Source organism: Ambystoma mexicanum, chromosome 5q (assembly GCF_040938575.1).
Source record: "Ambystoma mexicanum isolate Mex_15411 chromosome 5q, UKY_AmexF1_1, whole genome shotgun sequence".
NCBI classification, from domain to species: Eukaryota; Metazoa; Chordata; class Amphibia; order Caudata; family Ambystomatidae; genus Ambystoma; species Ambystoma mexicanum.
Genome location: NC_090933.1, coordinates 307,006,396 through 307,027,431, shown reverse-complemented (window position 1 = coordinate 307,027,431; position 21,036 = coordinate 307,006,396).

The window sequence follows — 21,036 nt, the reverse complement described above, 5'->3', positions numbered from 1 at the left end:
TGGGGGGTGAAGGTGGTGGGAGACATGAGTGGGGGCCTGTTGGAGGCTGCCCTTTCACTGCTGGGGGGTGGTGGGAGACATGAGTGGGGGCCTGGTGGAGGCTGCCCCTGGTGGCTGGGGGGTGGGGGTGGTGGTAGACATGAGTGGGGACCTGGTGGAATCTGCCCCTGGTGGCTGGGGCGTGGGGGTGGTGGTAGACATGGGTGGGGGCCTGGTGGAGGCTGCCCCTTTTGGCTGGGTGGTGGGGGAGGTGGTAGACATGGGTGGGGGCCTGGTGTAGGCTGCCCCTGCACTGCTGGGGGTGGGGGAGGTGGGAGACATGAGTGGGGGCCTGGTGGTATCTGACCCTGGTGGCTGGGGGGTGGGGGTGGTGGGAGACATGAGTGTTGGCCTAGTGGAGGCTGCCCCTGGTGGCCGGGGGGTGGGGGTGGTGGTAGACATGGGTGGGGGCCTGGTGGAGGCTGCCCCTGGTGGCTGGGGGGTGGGGGTGGTGGGAGACTGAGTGGGGGCCTGTTGGAGGCTGCCCCTGCACTGCTGGGAGGTGGGGGTAATAGGGGACATGAGTGGGGGCCTGTTGGAGGCTGCCCCTGCACTGTTGGGGGGTGGGGGTGGTGGGAGACATGAGTGGGGGCCTGGTGGAGGCTGCCCCTCGTGGCTGGGGGGTGGGGGTGGTGGTAGACATGGGTTGGGGCCTGGTGGGGGCTGCCCCTGGTGGTTGGGGGGTGGGGATGGTGGGAGACATGAGTGGGGGCCTGGTGGAGGCTGCCCTTGCACTGCTGGAGGGTGGGGGTGGTGGTAGACATGAGTGGGGGCCTGGTGGAATCTGCCCCTGGTGGCTGGGGGGTGGGGGTGGTGGGAGACTGAGTGGGGGCCTGTTGGAGGCTGCCCCTGCACTGCTGGGAGGTGGGGGTAATAGGGGACATGAGTGGGGGCCTGTTGGAGGCTGCCCCTGCACTGTTGGGGGGTGGGGGTGGTGGGAGACATGAGTGGGGGCCTGGTGGAGGCTGCCCCTCGTGGCTGGGGGGTGGGGGTGGTGGTAGACATGGGTGGGGGCCTGGTGGAGGCTGCCCCTGGTGGCTGGGGGGTGGGGTGGTGGGAGACATGAGTGGGGGCCTGGTGGAGGCTGCCCCTGCACTGCTGGGGGGTGGGGGGTGGGAGACATGAGTGGGGGCCTGGTGGAGGCTGCCCTTGGTGGCTGGGGGGTGGGGGTGGTGGTAGACATGAGTGGGGGCCTGGTGGAATCTGCCCCTGGTGGCTCGGGGTTGGGGTGGTGGTAGACATGGGTGGGGGCCTGGTGGAGGCTGCCCCTGGTGGCTGGGGGGTGGGGGTGGTGGTAGACATGGGTGGGGGCCTGGTGGAGGCTCCCCTGCACTGTTGGGGGGTGGGGGTGGTGGGAGACATGAGTGGGGGCCTGGTGGTATCTGCCCCTGGTGGCTGGGGGGTGGTGGTGGTGGGAGACATGAGTGGGGGCCTGGTAGAGGCTGCCCCTGGTGGCTGGGGGGTGGGGTGGTGGTAGACATGGGTGGGGGCCTGGTGGAGGCTGCCCCTGGTGGCTGGGGGGTGAAGGTGGTGGGAGACATGAGTGGGGGCCTGTTGGAGGCTGCCCTTTCACTGCTGGGGGGTGGTGGGAGACATGAGTGGGGGCCTGGTGGAGGCTGCCCCTGGTGGCTGGGGGGTGGGGGTGGTGGTAGACATGAGTGGGGGCCTGGTGGAATCTGCCCCTGGTGGCTGGGGGGTGGGGGTGGTGGTAGACATGGGTGGGGGCCTGGTGGAGGCTGCCCCTTTTGGCTGGGTGGTGGGGGAGGTGGTAGACATGGGTGGGGGCCTGGTGTAGGCTGCCCCTGCACTGCTGGGGGTGGGGGAGGTGGGAGACATGAGTGGGGGCCTGGTGGTATCTGACCCTGGTGGCTGGCGGGTGGGGGTGGTGGGAGACATGAGTGTTGGCCTAGTGGAGGCTGCCCCTGGTGGCCGGGGGGTGGGGGTGGTGGTAGACATGGGTGGGGGCCTGGTGGAGGCTGCCCCTGGTGGCTGGGGGGTGGGGGTGGTGGGAGACTGAGTGGGGGCCTGTTGGAGGCTGCCCCTGCACTGCTGGGAGGTGGGGGTAATAGGGGACATGAGTGGGGGCCTGTTGGAGGCTGCCCCTGCACTGTTGGGGGGTGGGGGTGGTGGGAGACATGAGTGGGGGCCTGGTGGAGGCTGCCCCTCGTGGCTGGGGGGTGGGGGTGGTGGTAGACATGGGTTGGGGCCTGGTGGGGGCTGCTCCTGGTGGTTGGGGGGTGGGGATGGTGGGAGACATGAGTGGGGGCCTGGTGGAGGCTGCCCTTGCACTGCTGGGGGGTGGGGGTGGTGGTAGACATGAGTGGGGGCCTGGTGGAATCTGCCCCTGGTGGCTGGGGGGTGGGGTGGTGGTAGACATGGGTGGGGGCCTGGTGGAGGCTGCCCCTGGTGGCTGGGGGGTGGGAGTGGTGGTGGACATGGGTGGGGGCCTGGTGGTGGCTGCACCTGCACTGCTGGGGGGTGGGGGTGGTGGGAGACATGAGTGGGGGCCTGGTGGAGGCTGCCCCTGGTGGCTGGGGAGTGGGGGTGGTGGTAGACATGAGTGGGGGCCTGGTGGAATCTGCCCCTGGTGGCTGGGGGGTGGGGGTGGTGGTAGACATGGGTGTGGGCCTGGTGGAGGCTGCCCCTGGTGGCTGGGAGGTGGGGGTGGTGGTAGACATGTGTGGGGGCCTGGTGGAGGCTGCCCCTGCACTGCTGGGGGGTGGGGGTAGTGGGAGACATGAGTGGGGGCCTGGTGGAGGCTGCCCCTGCACTGCTGGGGGGTGGGGGTGGTGGGAGACATGAGTGGGGGCCTGGTGGTATCTGCCCCTTGTGGCTGGGGGGTGGGGGTGGTGGGAGACATGAGTGGGGGCCTGGTGGAGGCTGCCCCTGCACTGCTGGGGGGTGGGGGTGGTGGGAGACATGAGTGGGGGCCTGGTGGAGGCTGCCCCTGCACTGCTGGGGGGTGGGAGTGGTGGGAGACATGAGTGGGGGCCTGGTGGAGGCTGCCCCTGGTGGCTGGGGGGTGGGGGTGGTGGTAGACATGGGTGGGGGCCTGGTGGAGGCTGCCCCTGCACTGCTGGGGGGTGAGGGTGGTGGGAGACATGAGTGGGGGCCTGGTGGTATCTGCCCCTGGTGGCTGGGGGGTGGGGGTGGTGGTAGACATGGGTGGGGGCCTGGTGGAGGCAGCCCCTGCACTGCTGGGGGGTGGGGGTTGTGGGAGACATGAGTGGGGGCCTTGTGAAGGCTGCTCTTGGTGGCTGGGGGGTGGGGGTGGTGGTGGACAAGGGTGGGGGCCTGGTGGTGGCTGCCCCTGCACTGCTGGGGGGTGGGGGCGGTGGGAGACAGGCATTGTTGATCAGTATTGCAAGGTGACATGTGGGTTGGCTGGGGGGCATGCCCATGGTGGATGGGCTGCGTGCGGGACATGAGCAGGGTTGCAGGGTAGTCCCCCCGTTGTGTGGGCTGCCTGCAGGGGCCGTGGAGGTTGTAGAGCGAACACCTGGGAGGACCCACATGGCCAATTCACGTGTAGTACTCCCCAGTATCCCTGAAATACACGTACCCTGCTGAAATCGCCTGTGGAACTTCCCGCGCACCCCTGAAATACACGTACCCTGCTCGCACGGGGCCAATCGCGTGTGGAACTTCCCGCGCACCCCTGAAATACACGTACCATAATCGCACGGGGCCAATCGCGTGTGGAACTTCCCTCACACTCCTGAAATACACGTACCCTGCTGAAATCGCATGTGGAACTTCCCGCGCACACCTGAAATACACGTACCCTGCTCGCACGGGGCCAATCGCGTGTGGAACTTCCCTTGCACCCCTGAAATACACGTACCCTGCTGAAATCACGTGTGGAACTTCCCGCGCACCCCTGAAATACGCGTACCCTGCTCGCACTGGGCCAATCGTGTGTGGAACTTCCCGCGCACCCCTGAAATACACGTACCCTGTTCGCACGGGGCCAATCGCGTGTGGAACTTCCCTCGCACCCCTGAAATACACGTACCCTGCTGAAATCGCGTGTGGAACTTCCCGCGCATCCCTGAAATACACGTACCCTGCTGGAATCGCGTGTGATACTTCCCACGAACCCCTGTAATACACGTTCCCCGCTTGGCGTTTGCTGTTTGCCAGCCCTGTGAACTGGTCCAGGGTTAGCGCAGCCCTTTGCGATTATTTGGGGATTTTGAAGGCTTTTCCTTGCGCGAGGGCGTTCTTGGGGGCGTAACTGGCGCTGCTGCAGGGTCACTGCGCCACGCTGCGCCACGGCTGGTTTTGGATGCGAAAATCCATGAATACGCTGTGCGCGGAAATCGATTTTAGCGAACGCGGCTGGCGCAGACATTCGCACGGGCATGCTGTGCGCCAGTCGCCTGCGCCACTTTTGTGCGATTTTCTATGAATTACCCTGTTGGTGTTTTACAGTATTATTCAAACTGTCTTGTATCAAAGGTTCCTATCCTTTGTGTGTATTCATGATCAAGGTATGATCATGTTGGGTAAAGCTGCCTACGTGCCAGTTTTGAAACTGTGGGTAAATAATAGTACACACAAAGACCATCAGTTCTTGCAATTTAGATATATGAACTGTACTAGAGGCACATTTCGGCTATTGCCATCTTTCTTGGCATTGATTGAAGAGCCTTCCTCAGGGCAAATTGGATCCTGTATGTGACACAGGGCAGTGCAGAAGTTTCAGCCTTTAGGATTTGTAGGTGGCAGATTCCTTGCCAACCTGGAGTTGCGAGGGTGAAGTCTTCGAGTGGGAACCCGATACACTATAGAGTCCCGGAATGGATGCACTCGGAATGTTATCATCATAAAACAGCAAAACACTGTTAGCCCGAGGTGCTCCTAGGGGGTAGAAGTCGCTGGGTAGGATTTCACATGCAGTTGCAAGGGTAAATGCAGTGAGGCGAGAGACCGCCTACATTCTCACATACTCGTGTGTCACAAGATGTGGCAGGGTGTTTGTAAGGCATTGAATGCGAAGAAAATGCGGTGCACGGAGCACCGGAGAGAGAAAAGGTGGGATGACAGGAACCATTGTTAAACTCCTGGAACCCTCCTGGAAGTAGCTGTTAAAAGATGTTCTCTCCTGGTGTGCCAGATTGAGAATGACTAAAAGTAATTGGTTGGTTCCTTCAGAGGCACCATCCATGGATCTGCTTTTGTCTTTGTCTTTCTCTCTGACCTCACAGGTTCCACACCCTATACCAAGTCGACATCAGTACCTCTCACCCCTTCAGCACTGCCCTTGCAGGCCTACCACCTGGTGGATGTGCACCCCACCCTTGGGACTCCTCCAACGCAGCACTTAGCCACTGGCTTCACACCTTGGCACCCCTTGGCAATTCCCTCCTGAGCTCCCATCAGCACTTGCACGTCGATACTCCCCCTTCCATTCATGGACTTCTCTCACAGCACAACACATATGTGCATTTATAGTAGCACTGTCTTTCTGTATAAGTAAGGGAAATTAAGATACAAAAGATTTCTGGAACATTGTTAAGTGGCAGTTGGTGTGTGAAAGTTTAATATGTTGATAGGGTTACATGGAGAGTTTTTGCAAGTGATTGGTCGATGGATGTGTGACTGTTTGAAAGCAGGCAATGAGCTAGTGTTACAAAAAGAAAAGTAAAAAGGGTAGAAGGGCTGTCCTCTGTCATGGTGTGCATGTGACATCCATGCTTTTTAATGATGCCTGGCCTGGAAAAGGGACTGCAGGGACCATGGTTAGTAATGACGGTCCATGGATAATGGTTCTTATTGTATGCTAGAGAAAAGTATCTGTGACAGAAAATTGTTTCTGTCCTTTTTTCTTTTTCTGTAGTGTACAATTGATCATTATTTCCATTAGTAAGGTACAAAATGCTAAGGTAAATGTTGGAGAATCGTATTGAGTCTAACTACTTTATTCAACAATGTAAAGTAGATGGAATCTATAAGATTATTTTTTTAGCTATATTTTTAACTGTGAAAGGTGGCTCCAAAAGCAACCTTGTGTTGGTATTCTTTGGTTTTGTAATTATTTTTGCAGGACAGGCCAGGAAGTAAGGTGAGGGGAATGAGGTAAGGGGCACCAACCACAGATACGGCAGGACAGGTGGACAGGGGAAGATGTTGGCTGTGCCTTAAATTTAATCTAAGGAGCAGTGTTTCTCATGCTCCTTGATTGCACCCTCAAAATCACTTTGAAACTGCCTCTTCCTGCAGAGTGGTGTGTTGCAGTATATACAAGGTACTGTTGTCTCAGAAAGATATAAATCAACAGCCTCTTTATGGCTTGCAAGGTAGCAAGTAGAATGTAGCATGTCTGGTGACAGTAGCAGTTGAGGAAGATGAGATAGAGGAAGACAGCTTACTACTTCCTGAGAAATGAACAACCTTTGTCAGAGCATCCCGGTGGTTGGATTTGGTGTTGTGACACATGGAGGTGGTCCCATAGGAGTAATACCCAGGTTGTATGCGACTGAGTACAACGTGCATTTCACCTAGGCAGCCTTAGCCTTCGGTATACCCTCAAAAGTGTTAAAGAATCACCTTACCCATGTTTCTCTCTAGGTGCTGGAAGTAAGCATTTCCTCTATCTCATCTTCCTGGTCCTTTTGATTCTCCTCTGCATCATTGTGTTTTTTCCTTTGTCCAGGCCCTACAGCTGGTGGTGGTGGTGGTGGTGTTGGCGGTGGTGGAGTCTGAGGAGCAGGGATGGCTATGACTGATGCCATTTTTTAAGTTAAATAGCAGTTGTGGTAGTACTCTTCCAAGCAGGTGCTGTTTCTTGTATTGCAGATGGAAAATCATTAAGAATAGGTCTAGGAGCTCTGCAAGGGTATACATTCAGCTTGAAAAATAAGCTTCCAAGATCAGCTGAAAATGCAGTTTCAAAATGTACGCAAAGCACAGACTCATTCGCGAAGCACAGACTCGTTTGAGAACACACCATCACGGCACGTGTGCGTGGTTGCGTGCCACGGTCTGGAAAGTCTGCTGTGATGCCAGACGTTAGCAGACCTCAGCAAATAAACACACATTGTAGAAAGTTGATAGAACTGTGGAAAATGGTGCTAGAAGGTGGGGTATGGCACAGTTTTTATTTTAAACTTCATAGATTGGGCAAAAATGCTGCAATATTGGGAGTGATTATGATATTAGGCAGTTATAGCAAATTCAGGTGCACTGTTAAAAACCTATGAAATGAAATTCCATGAGAAAACTTCATTAAAGGTACATTATTGTTACAAGTAAAACCGAAAACCCCCAGAAATTATGGTCAGCTAAGCAATTAAACCTTGCACAACTATCATGCACTGCTAAAACGAACACCCAGGACATCAATGATGATATAAGCATTTTTTTTGCAAATTGGAAAGTTTATAAACAAGCTGCAGTTATATTTCATTCCTAGAGTCTATATTATTTTATAAAACAGAAGCACAGGTAGGTGGTATTAGATCAGTGATATGTCTCAATAAAGATATCAATCACTAGAAATGTAAATATATTCAATATATAACAGTAATTACATTGGCCATTAGGTGTAAACGTTATTGAATATCAATATATGTTAATGTGAAAATCAGGGGTTGCTCCTTTAACATGGCTGTTAAAATGGACACCGTTTTAGCAGATTGTTTAAAAAATGATATCATGTTTCCACTTATTGCACAATACTACATGAATAGATCCTTGGATGTCAGTGGGCATCTGCTTGCTATGAAGATATCAATTAAGCACCATGTGCTTTAAAAAAGGGAAATACACTAAGAAACTGGCACAAAGTTTGTAACCATGCACACTTTCATGTCAGTTAGCTATGTGGCCTAACAGCTGCTGTTATTCGCAATAACTGATGTGCAGCAAAAAGTAAACATATGGGGCCTCATTACGAGGTTGGAGGTAGCCATGGCGCTATTAGCGCCATGGCTGCCTCCAAACTCGTTCTGACTCCGCCCTGGTGAATGGAACAATTACCGCTCCATTGCAAGGTTGGAGGGACCAGTAATTCCCCATTCACCAGGGCCCTTCCGCATTCCCATTTGAGGCCCCAAAGGGCTCAATGGGAATGGAGAAGGCGCTAATAATGGTACCACAAATTGCGGTACCGTTATTAGCTTAGAGGCCCTTTGCGGGTCCCGTCCTTAACGCCTGAAAAACCAGGCGTTAAGGAAGGACCTGCAAAGGGAACTAGCAGTAGGGCGGTAAGTGATTACCGGCACTGGTGCCCTTACCTGTGCCAGTAATCCCTTACTGCCTGCCACGTAATAAGGCCCATGGTGTCTTTTATATGGATACTGGCGATTTCACAAACCCGTGATGTCAAAAACCCTTTCGGCTGGCAACAAACATTAACACAACTTTTTAAGGCACCATATGCTTTATGAACGTGAGGATGATTAGCAGACGTGATTTACATGTAGAATTCATTTTCTTGAGTACCTGAAATTTTGAAAACACCTGAGAGGTTTCACCTAGCAAATGGAATTCGAGCACATATACACAGGACACATACACATATCCCATGTCCACATAACCGAAAAAGTTTCACTTTAAAATGGTGTTTGGTCCATCTTAACACTTTCAATAAAAACCCACCACATTAATTTTAAAAAAAAATAATAATAATAAAGCTACATATTTGTGTTGAAGAATGATTGAGGCAATATACTTGTAAACATAAGGCTGGTTTATTATTAAGAGCCCCCGGGGAGCAGCAGCCATCTAAAGACCAGCAACACAGTTCAAATGAATGGTTCTGGAATACAGGGGCATTCCAGAACCATTCAGTGATGACATACACAAAGTGATGTAACACAGTATAACATCTTCCCCCCTACAACATATCAATTACAGAAAAATATAACAGGAAAAGGGGGGGGGGGGAATGGAAAAAAAAGACGGAAAAATTAAACTAGTTCTGAAAACACTTGTCTTATGAAAAAGGATACATTGTTCATCCAAGGCCGTGGAGATTATCAAAAGGATGACACCTCATCACCGATGAAGAATGAAGACTAATAATAAGTATAGTCCTTGTTAAAGTTCTGGATCACTCTTCGGTTCCTTCTCGACAACATGTCTCCTGGCCCATCAGTCTTTACTCCAGGATCTTGAATCTCTGTACTAGAACCATAATCCTGTGCACCCCCATCCTGTGCATTCTTTACTCCAGATCCTGTCACTTCCTGGGTGTCCATTCCCGTCTGTACAATATCATTGCTGGACCATCTCTTGCCATCATCCAACACTACCGACTTCCCTGAACAGCTTATCATTCTCTGTAGGGATCTAAATTTTGACTCCCCTTTCATAATTTTCTTGGACTCCTTTATGCAAACCCAATCCCCATCTTTGATTTTACTCTCTGCCACTCCATGCCTCCGGTCATAGTACACCTTGTACTTGGCTTGTTTCTCCTTTACCCTCCTTACAATGTCACCAATCAATTTCAATGTGTCTGTCATCTGCAAGCATCCACACAGGCCTCAGTCTGTTAGATGCCTCCCTTCCCCTCATCATGTTTAATGGTTATGCCTCTGTCACCGAATGTGGTGTTGTCCTGTACGTTTTGAGGGCATCCCTCAATGTTTCTCTCCATGGGAGCGCATTTGCAAGGGCTAGTTGAATGATACTTTTAACAAAGCCATTCATCCTCTCTACAAGTCTGTTCTCCATAGGATGATACAATGACGTGGTCCTATGTTCTTTTGCCCTCTCTCTCAAAAATGACTGGAATCTGTTGATACAAATTGGACCCCATTGCCAGACACCACTTCCAAAGGATCACCCTCTCTATTGAAAATTTCACTCAAGAATGTTACTATTTTTCCAGCAGTGACAGTACCCTCAGCTCCCTAATCTTTTGAGAGTCTAAATTTTCTTATAGTCCCATAACATCAATTGCCAATTTGGACCATACTTGACTCGGAATTTCCACTGGCTGTAAGGGAGTCTTCCTCACCTTCCTTCCTTTGTCACTGGCAGCGCATGTTAGACAGTTCTTAAAACTCTCTTCCATATCTTTCCACATACCGGGCCATCAATAACTACCTCTCACCCTCCTTTTTGTAAGATGTACGCCCACAGTCCTTCATGAGCCAAATTTATTACCCTCTCCCTTAGCCCTATGGGAGGAATAATTCGATCTCCTCTGTATACACATGACAAATCCATTGCAATGTCATCTTTTATTTGAGAGTACACACCCACACTCTGGTCAATTTCATTCCACTCACTACTTATGACTCGTTTGTCACTAACTTGCTAAGCATCATCAGCAGCAGCTTTACTCCACTCTTCTTTCGCTATGCCTGCATTCACTACCACTACAATGTTCTCTGAGCTGAAATCACTACACGACTCATCATCATACTCCCCAATGTCCCATGGTAACCTCGAAAAGCAGTCTGCCACTATATTCAGTTTGCTCGGAGTGTAACTTATGCTGAAATTGTACTGTATTATGGCCAACACCCACTGCCGTATCATAGGTGAAACTAAATGTGGTGTTTTAGATAGTAGCACATACACCAAGGGTTTGAAATCAGTCTTTAGCAATATAGGCAACCCCCATATGAGAGTTCTGAAATGTTCTAAAATCCATTTCACCCCCAGTGCTTCTCTCTCAATCTTCGAATAATTTACCTCTGCGCCCCTCAAAACCCTTGAGGCAAATGCGATGAGGACCGCACCTTTTTCCTGGATTTGTTCCAGCATACCCCCTAATCCGATCTTGTTGGCATCTACAGAGATCACAGTCTTGGCTTTGCAGTCAAACATGCTCAACGTGGGAGCTTTATGTCCTTCTTTAAATTTAATTTTGCAAACTTCCAACCATGCAAACTTGGCACATTTCTTCATCAATTCCCTCATACACTTGGGGCCTCATTATAAGAAGTGCGGAATGCGTATAACGGCGCTGGTAATGGTGCCAGCACCGTTAAACGCATTGCGCATTATTATGAGGTCCCCTCGAGGGAGCCGCTCTGGAAGTCTGGTTCTTCCAGACGTCCATAGCGGGTCCTGCGAGGGGATCAGGGAGCTAACAACGGGCCCTCTTGTAATGGGCCCATTGTAAGCTCCCTCCCCATTCCCATTGAGTCCTATGGGGGCTCAAATGGGAATGGGGAAGGACCGGGCCCGGGTTCCCTGAAGGAGGAAATACAGAGCACTCCAAAGTCGGAATGGCCCGGTATTTCCCCATTCAGGGAACCCAGACCCGGACATGATTTTGGAGGCAGCCATGCCCTTATTAAGGTATATATTGGCTCGAAATTTTGAGTAATACTCAGTCATCCCTAAAATACTCCTCAATTGATCTTTGTTGACAGGCTCTGAAATGTTCATATTAGAATTAACCAACCCAGAATTTGATAAAGGGGGTAGCCATGGTGCTACCTCCAACCTCGTAATGAGGCCCAAGTGATGTAACACAGTGGGCCTCATTATGAGGTAGGCGGTAGCCATGGTGCTATTAGCACCATGGCTACCCCCTTACCGCATTCCGGGTCCGGGTTGTCGAAATAGGGACTTATCGGGCCATTCCAACCTTGGAGGACCCGGTAAATCCCCATTCCGAGAACCATTCCCCATTCCCATTCAAGCCCCCTTAGGGCTCAATGGGAATGAGGATGGAGCTAATAACGGGCACGCTAAAACCAGGCGCCCATAGCGGGACCCTCTAAGGGAACTCATAGTAGGGCGGTAAGGGTTTACCGGCACCGGTCTCCTTACCGGTGCCCGTTAACCCTTACCGCCCACCTCGTAATGAGGCCCAATATAACAATTTGTCATGCTAGTTGCTGGATTTCCGTTCATTATATTGATACCACGATTTTGTGTTAAATGAGGCAAGAGTCTTCAGTTAATTCACATGAAGGTAGATTATGGCCACAAGTAACTGTTTTAACGGACTCGTCTGAAATGTCACAATTTTTCCAGCAGGAACTTCCCACTGTACATGCTTTGTAACGTTTACTAAGACAAATAGTGGCTGCGTCTTCTATGTGACTTTGTCAGAACAAAACGGCCCTCTGAAAACATCTTAAAAAACGATTTCTGAAGCAAAGTCAATTTGTTTATCCTTGGACACTTGGCTGCATGGCTGAAGCCAGCTCCCTGTTGTTTGTGGGGGGGGGGTTGTTTTTTTTTTTAAGTGGGGAGGAACACACTTATTCACCAATAGCCCCTGCAAGGTCACCAACGGTTGTACCTTTTCTTAAAAAATACATTGGCGACAAATTACTTTTGCCAATTAAGAACATTTTCTTCATATGAGTGATGACATTAATGACAGGGCAAGAATGCCTTCTACTTTGCAGTCAGTGAAAGCAGGACTCACCCTGTGATGCTACTTTTGGCCATTTATAGTGGAACGTTCCAATGTCAAGCAGAGTTTCAATAAGAAAAACATTTCAATGTAGAACAGGCTATTCTTATTCCTCTATCCTCCACACCTTGACCGAAGCCCCTAAATCTGATAGGGGGCCATTTTGCTGTCAGGGATGTTCAGTTTGTTATCAGGGAGGGTAGCTACACTATTTCTTTTGAATGACTAGCCTTAGCTGCTTCTGCGAGTTCGCTGAAATACCCCTGCTAAGAAAAAAAACATTTAGGCAATTAGTGATATTGATAATTGGCTCTAAAACTACTCCAAAAAGCAGTAATTAAAGCTTAAAAACGAAGCAAACAGTACCCCTTCGGTGTAGATGGGGTTATCTAGTACGAACACAAAATACCATCAGGTCCATGCTGTGCAAATGCGAAAGATGTCCCTTGTTATCTTGCGAACGCCGTTCCTCCTGTTTTCGCGCCACCGACTGAATAGGGGGTTAGCCATCAGAGGATAATTCCTCCCTCAACTACTGCATTTGCACAACGCTCCCTACTTCACCGCTCTACAGATTAACACAGGGGGGCGCCACTCTGCCTCCCAGCTATAAGCCCATGCGAGTCAATGGTACCATCTGCCAAAGCACTGAAACGGCGGCAATAAAAAGCCGATGTGGCTTTTCAATCAATGCAACACATTTTAAGTGTTTTCAGCACAAAAGAGTAGAGGCACGACTCCCAACTGTGGATCTAATTTGAATGCTATTTGCTCCAGTTTAGATATTTAATTAAATTCTGCAAACATTTGCTTTTAGTGACACACATATAATGTCAGCCTACTACAGGTCTTTGGATTCGCATTGCCATTAGCATGTTACGTTTTGACTGCATAAACACCAAAATGTCCAATCTGAGGAAAGCAATCAATTATAATTACTTTTGATATTAGGAACAGATATTGTTAAAAGGCAAGAGTCGTTGACCTTATTGAAAGGATGTATAAAGCTTTATTCTTTTCTTCCATTAAAAGATTCAAAATTATGTTTATGAATTCCGTAAAACTAACATTGCACCGTTCATCTACAAATATAGCATATTGATACTAACCCTCATTGACCTTATTGAAAGGATGTATAACGTTTTATTTTTTCTTCCATTAAAAGAATTCAACATTATTTGTATGAATTAAGACTAAATTGCTACGTTAATCTAAATGTATAGCCTATTGGTTGTAAGTATTTTGCAAAGTAAACACATGCTAATAGATACAGCACTCTCAAAACAAATGCATAATTAAAGGGTGATGAATGGAAGACTGTGAATTAATCATAACCACTACCATCCCTCTGATCTACCCTTAAAGCCATCGTTCCTCAGAATGCCGTGCCACTGGGGAAGGGAAAGAAAAGAGGCAAATCAGGTCTGACCCCACATCAAAAGGGCAGCCCACCATTGAATCACTTCTGCAAGAGACCACAAGAATTACCAGTGAGGTGCACCTTAGGTCTCTAAGCACAGTAGACTCGGGACACATGCCTGGGCATACCCATCACATTTAGAGTGACACACAAAGACAGGTACACCTAGATGTACATCCCAAGGCTGCTGTGTATAATGACTCTAGGTACACCTCACTGATGATGCCCAATAAGGCTCAAACAAATCTGGGGTTGATAGTGGTATCATGCAGAAGTGATGTGGCCTAGCAGGTCAGGCTGAACTGCCCCTTTTGGATCAGGCCTGATTTGCATATGGCCTTTGCCCTTCTTTAATGGCATAGCAGAGTGAAAAAAGAGGGTCTGCAGCAATGTCAGTGGTTTTGATTTACTCAACAGCGTCCAGCCATCGACCATCAGTTTTCCTTGGTAGAAAACATCAGATTTTGTCAATATTCAGCCATGTAATGGTTGATTTCAAGAATGTGTGCACCGTTAAAGTGAAAACCTTTCAAAATGAAGTTTCATTACAGCGCCAGGTATCCTTTCTGTTCACAGGGAAAACAATTCAATGAAATCTGTGTACCCTGTATTCAAGTGAAGGACTGCAAAGCTGCTGGGGGTCATGCATATTTCTTCCTTTCACCAAAGTTCCAAGTACACAATTATTGTCAAACTAATTATTAATGGAGCAATAGTTTTCCTTAATGCTGTCTCATGTAGTGCTCCGCTCTATCACACTGCATAGGAATCTAAATGAGTTAGTCAACACACTGAGGCAAGGCAGCAGTCATGACTTGCACCATGACAATTTAAGAACAGCTACTGGTAACACTCCTCCAAATTCCACCCAAGTGTATTGTTTGGGAATGTGGTGAAAACTGTCAGGATGCCATTATTTGAGAGGCAGAAAAGAGCAATATAGTTCTGTGACCCAAGGAATATAGGTACTACAGACCTAGGCCCAACAAGAGGCTTTGGGCCTGACTCATGGCATTTTTAGCACGGTGCAAAGCGACTTTGCACTGGTGCAGAAGTGGTGCGAAGTCACTTTGCACAGCTCCGTCAATCAGGGTGTTTGTTGGCAGTGCAAAGTCACTTTACGCCACGCTAAACGTTCCATGAATCAGGCCCTTTGTGCAGTTACAATTGCAGTGAGCGTACATGCAGCTTGATTAACCCTGTCAGAATGCACAGGCTATTTATCTGTCAGCTTTCAACAAGAGTTGTTGCCGTGAAGTATGTTAGTCTTCTTTTGTGGAATAGAAAAGCATGTTGTGTACCCTCAGAACAAAAAGGTTCAAGTTGGATAAATTACGAGTATGTTATGGTTAACATTAGTTAATAGAGGTGTCATGCAATGATATATAGACAACACTCAATGGTGTACATTATCATTGTGAAAAACACTATCGTAGACACATTCTATGAATTGAATTACTTTCTGGATTAAATGAATTCAGTGGAATGAAAGGACAGAGATCCAATAGATATCAATTATAAGGGACATAAAGAACATGAAATAGCTCTTTTGAAAAGGATAAATCCAGCAAAACATCTGGGTAAGAAAATATGCGTGCCATGCTTATTCATGGATTTGTCCACGCAAAGTGATCCTATGCGCAAGTCGCAGCCCGAACGCCCACGAGATGCCCACACACAAAGCCATTCCAGCCATGAAAACAGACCTTTGCGCACTCCTCTCACGCGCAGCAATGCACCGTGGAAAAACAGCCTCTGTACCCCTCTAACCAGGCAGGGGTGCGTGGGGTCTCCAGTAACTATTCCCAGCACCCCCTCAACATGCGTATCACACATCATAACCACCTTCATTTTCCGGTACACATGCATGCAAATCCCTGTAAACAGCCCTGCACCCCGCTGCATTGCTTACGAGCACCCCCAAGTGTGATCGGAACCACGACTGCATGCATGCACCCCTAAATATGATGCCCGAACGTACCTCAGCATGGAGATTCCTAAGCGCAAGTGTTTGTAGGCCTGTCTTCGGGTGGCGGATTGTTCGAGTGCATTGCGTATCCATTTCCCTGCCGAGAGGTTGCATGGTCGGATCCATGAATATGATTTGTAACACGCAAAAGTGGGCGCGTGATGGACTGCCTGCGGGCCGTCCCCCGTAACACCCACATTTTACCTTGTTCTTCCCCATTTTGCACATTCCACCCACACCTGAGCGAAGACCCCGTACAGTAGAAAAAAGTCCTGCACAGACGATTCCACGAATCGACAAACTGAGTTGCGGACACGTTTTTTGCGTGCAATGTCCTGATTTACCGTTCAAATAAATCCATGAATCAGGGCCATAGTGAACATATAAAAATGGAGATTCTGCATATATTGGATGATACAACTTTCAGATCATTATAACTTTGCTGGTATACTGGCGGTAAATTTGCCAGGATACTGGCAAATGGAATTACCGATAGTGATTCTCTGTCCGGAGGTATTACTGCCGGATTATGATGGCCAGTATGAGGCGTTAGTCCCCATTCCAGAGGACTTTGCCTCTATTACAAGCACTGGTATTATGGCACCCGTAATGCCACTGATTTTTGCCAGTAGGGTGTCAGGATTACATCCAGCTCTTAGCTAGATGTTATTCCTCCACCCCACCAGCAAAACTCATCATTGGCCGGTGCAGTAATGTGCCGGTATACTTAATTACTGGCAAGTTATTATTGCATCGGCCAACATGTAATGCGGCCTAGAGTGTGTTATTGCTAGAAAAAACACATTATTTGAAGGGAGCTTACAAAATCCTCTGTTAACTGTTAATCCGTATAGTTGTGTGTTGTTGCTAGAAAAAACACTATTTAAAGGAAGCTTGCAAAATCTTCTGTTAATAAGTATTGTTTTGGATCTTTGTTGTATATATGTATTATCTAGTTTAAAAACAGCAAAAAATATATAGATAATATGAGGTCAATTACTCTAAAAGGGGGTTGCACAGGTGACCACTAACAGTATATTCTGACTTTCTATTAACAATTTGTGTTGTGCTAAACTCTTTCTGGCAGCCTCCTGCTTGTTTTTTTATTTTTTTTAGGCCAGTCGAGGTACCATGCTAGGCATGATAGGTCAGTGTGTGTGTTGTCTGTGCCCTTGCTGTCTATTTTGCACAGCTGATATGGAATCACGTGTTTGTTGCCCTCCTGCAAATAATTACTCTTTGTTTTGTCCCTTGCAAAGATGTCGATTTGTAACGTTTTAATTGGATATTTCTGTCTACCCAATAATCAGAATCCAGATGTTGTTGTTGTTGCATAACAACCAGTGAGGACAAGAGATCCATATTCCTAACTACAAACTGGACTCTGTAAAGCCTCCCAACACAACTTAATTCTGTAGAGGCAGCTCTGCCACATCTTGCATGATAACAGTGTCTATAATGTGGCACTTAGGCCCCTCGTCATTCGACACTATTATTGTGCTCTTGGCCAGGCCAGAAGTACACAATGACAAAATGGCCATTGATTAAAGAACTGCACAGTGTTCATCCGTTGGAACTAAAGAACGAAAGAACCAAACAAGAGCTGCAAGAGGATGGCTGCTGCAACTCCTGGACCATTGGTTTGCCCAGTGCAGCCCTGTTGCAGGCTCGAATTGCCAAGTTCATCTCGACTGAGGAGCCCCTTGAAGGATGACTTCTCCCTTTGAGTTGGTGGGACCAATCAACTCGTAAGCCACTTGTATACCATTCGCAAGGCTGGTTAGGATTAACCAGGGAGAGGGATACCAGCTTGTGCGCTTGAAGCTACATCTACTGGAACTGAAGGTGCTCCATCCTGGTTTGCTTTTTCGACAATCCCGTGCAGTGCAAGAGTCCCCCGACTTCCTCCCTCTTGTGCCCGTGACTGAGGCTCAGGAACAGTGAGATCTTCAGGAACTGCCAGGAAGCAATGTCTTCAGCTGAATTTTGTTCTTCATACTAAGGTACTGTGCCAACCCGATTGAGAGAATGCCACTCTCTTGGTGAAAGTTTGTGAAACTTTCCCAACTTGCAGGCCTAATCAGCTTGTGACCCGACATATGATTCTTTTTCGCCTAAACTATTTCTGAGAACTTTTGCAAAGACTTTACTGTTAGATACCAGAACTGCTCTTTCCTATCCAGAACACATCCCATTGACTTTGCCCTGGCCTATTGACTTGAATTGAACTCTTCTGAGAAACTGAAATGATTTGCACTGTCCAACAAGTATGTGGGATGTATTCTACTTACCTTGTCTCGTTTGCTCACTTCTAAGTAACTGAACTGCCATTTTGCTCCTATTTCAGGGAGCTCAAACTGTCTTAACATCTTAGAGTCTTTGTGTTGAAGTGTATTTGTACATAATATTAAGTTGCCTCCTTCTAGTGAAATGTTTTCTAAATGATTGTGTAATAAATTAATAAGTCTTTTACCAACAAACCTTTAGTATAAGTGTCTACTTGAACCAATGTGATTGAAAGTCCTCTCTGTAATTACTTGTACTGCTCACATTCACTCTTGAGATAAGCCTGGCCGCTCTGCTCACTTCCAAAAACCGTGTGGTACAGACTATACCAAAGGTTGGTTTGGCTAACATCTGTAGTCCTAATTATGTGTGGTGGTTCCAGATGGCACTGCATGCAAAATTGCAATTCTGCCTAACCCTGGTGTACAGCGGTGAGGATAAAGTATAGTTATTACATTGAGAGTGCTGCTCTTACTTTTGTTCAAGTAACCTTCACAAGGCTAAGCACCACTAGAAAAGCAATTTTTTTATAATGCCAAATATGGATAACTTCAAGCAGGAAGCCCTGATCATTCCTAGAGTAGATCAACTGAACGATATGTGTAAAGTCAGGTTTCTATCTGTTAAAGGCAAGAAAATGAATTGATTGAGAAATTGTTGAATCATCAAAGACTGGGAGGTAGAGCTATAACCCCTACCCTCTCAACAAATGTGGATAATGTTGATGAGGATGATAATGATTCAGAGTCATGTTCTAATGTTATTGACGAGTTAGAAGGGTCGGAGGAGTCTCAGGATGTGAGCCCCACTGTACCTCTGCTTGCTTTAGGTCCTCAAAGCATTATCACAGGGACCCTACCAGGTCCAGTACTGAGTCCAGAATGTACCTCTCTTGAAAAAATGAGACTTGACTTAGAGTTCAAAAGAATTCAAGTGCAAACTGAAAGTAAACATCAATAACTCAGGCTCGGAGGAATAGAATTGAATCATGAACTAGAAATGAAGAAATTGTCTCTTAAAAATGGTTCTCTCCCAGAGTCTTCTAGGTCATCCAGTCCTAAGAGGAATTGCATGCCTAAAAAAGCTGTGAGTATGTATTAGGTTAGACTTGATATTTAAGATTGGTTGGCTGCTTTTGAAGATAACAATGGGATGCAGGGTCTCACAGGGAATCAGTTGATTCTTTGGCTTTTGTCTAGGCTCCCCAAGGTTGCAACTAATGCTGTAATCAAGGTGGGGGAACTTGAAAGATTGGAGTATAAAAATGTGAAGCTAGCTTTGATAGCTAGATTTGGGAAAACTCCTTTCCAGTACCTTAAGATGTTTATGACCCACAAAAAGTATGATGGTGCCCCTTGGGCTACCTGGGTGTGTGAATGTTTGAAATACTTAGATGGTTGGGTAAAGGGTTACAGAGTGAACAATTTTGAAGGAATGAGAAATCTATTTTTGTTAGAATCTATTTTTGATGCCTGTTCTCCTGAGCTGAGACAGCACTTGGCTGACTCTAAAGAAATTGATCCAAAGAAGTTAGAAAAGGCTGCTGACTTGTGGGTTGCCTACAGGGCCACTCACAAGGATTCTGCGGCAACTCAGAAGAAGGATGATGGGAAGCAGAAAAAGAAAGATGGCAAAGATAATTCTAATACCTCCAATCCAGAAGAGGGCCCCAAACATAAGAAGGGTAAGCCACAAGGGAAACCGAAACAGGTTAGTGAAACCTCTGGTGCCAAACCAGTGGGAGGACAGCAGTGACCCCCATTCATCAAAACATTTGGAAAATGTTAAGCTTGTGGGTCTACTGACCATGTAAAAAGGGATAACAGATGCAAGGGTAAAACTTCAGGGATCCACACTGTCTCCTTAGCCTTTTCCCCAGAGGAAACAATACATGTGACAAGTGGTAATTTTCAAGTACTGACTCAAGACCCCATTGGAGTCTCTGCCAGTGTTTCTTTAGTGTCCCTGGGTCTGTGGGAACAGCAGAATTTAGATGTCTATAATTCAATTCCAGATAACACAAAAGAATATTACAAGGACAGTGTACTTGTAAATGGTCAGGAGACCCCTGCCATTAGAGACACTGGGGCCAGCATTACTCTAGTGGATTCATATTTCTTTGCTCCTATTTCAGGGAGCTCAAACTGTCTTAAAATCTTAGAGTCTTTGGGCCTCATTATATGGATGGTGGTAAGGGTTTACCGGTACCGGTATTTTACCGGTACCGGTAAATCCTTACCGCCTTACTATGAGGTCCCTTTGCGGGTTGGGGAATTTAACGCCTGCTTTTTGCAGGCGTTAAAAACCAACCCGCAAAGGGACCAGGGAGCTAATTACGGTACCGCAATTTGCAGTACCGTAATTAGCACCGTCCCCATTCCCATAGAGCCCTATGGGGCAAAAATGGGAATGGGAAAGGGCAATGGTGGAAGGGGGAATTACCGCCCCGCCAACCTTGGAATAGGGCGGTAATCCCCCTTTCCACCAAGGCGGTGCCGGTATTTTACCGGCATGAACCATGGCACTAACAGCGCCATGGTTCACCACCATCCGTGTAATGAGGCCCTTTTTGTTGAATTGTATTTGTATATAATATTAAGTTGCCTCCTTCTAGTGAAATATTTTCTAAATGATGTGTAATAAATTAGTAAGTGTTTTACCAAGAACCCTTGAGTATAAGTGTTTACTTGAACCACTGTGATTGAAAGTCCTCTGTGTAATTGCTTGTACTGCTCACATTCACTCTTGAGATAAGCCTGGCTACTCATCTTGCTACTAAAAACTGTGTGGTACAGACTTACACCAAAGGTTGGTTTGGTTAACACCTGTAGTCCTAATTGTGTGTACTGGTCCCAGAGGGTAATGCATGCAATTTTGCCTAACATCACCCTACCGTGATAGGGATTGCATATGCTAGCAAAGTCCTGATCATTGTTTGTAAAGACTTTCAATAGATTACGAGACAATGGGACTCATTTTCTTTTC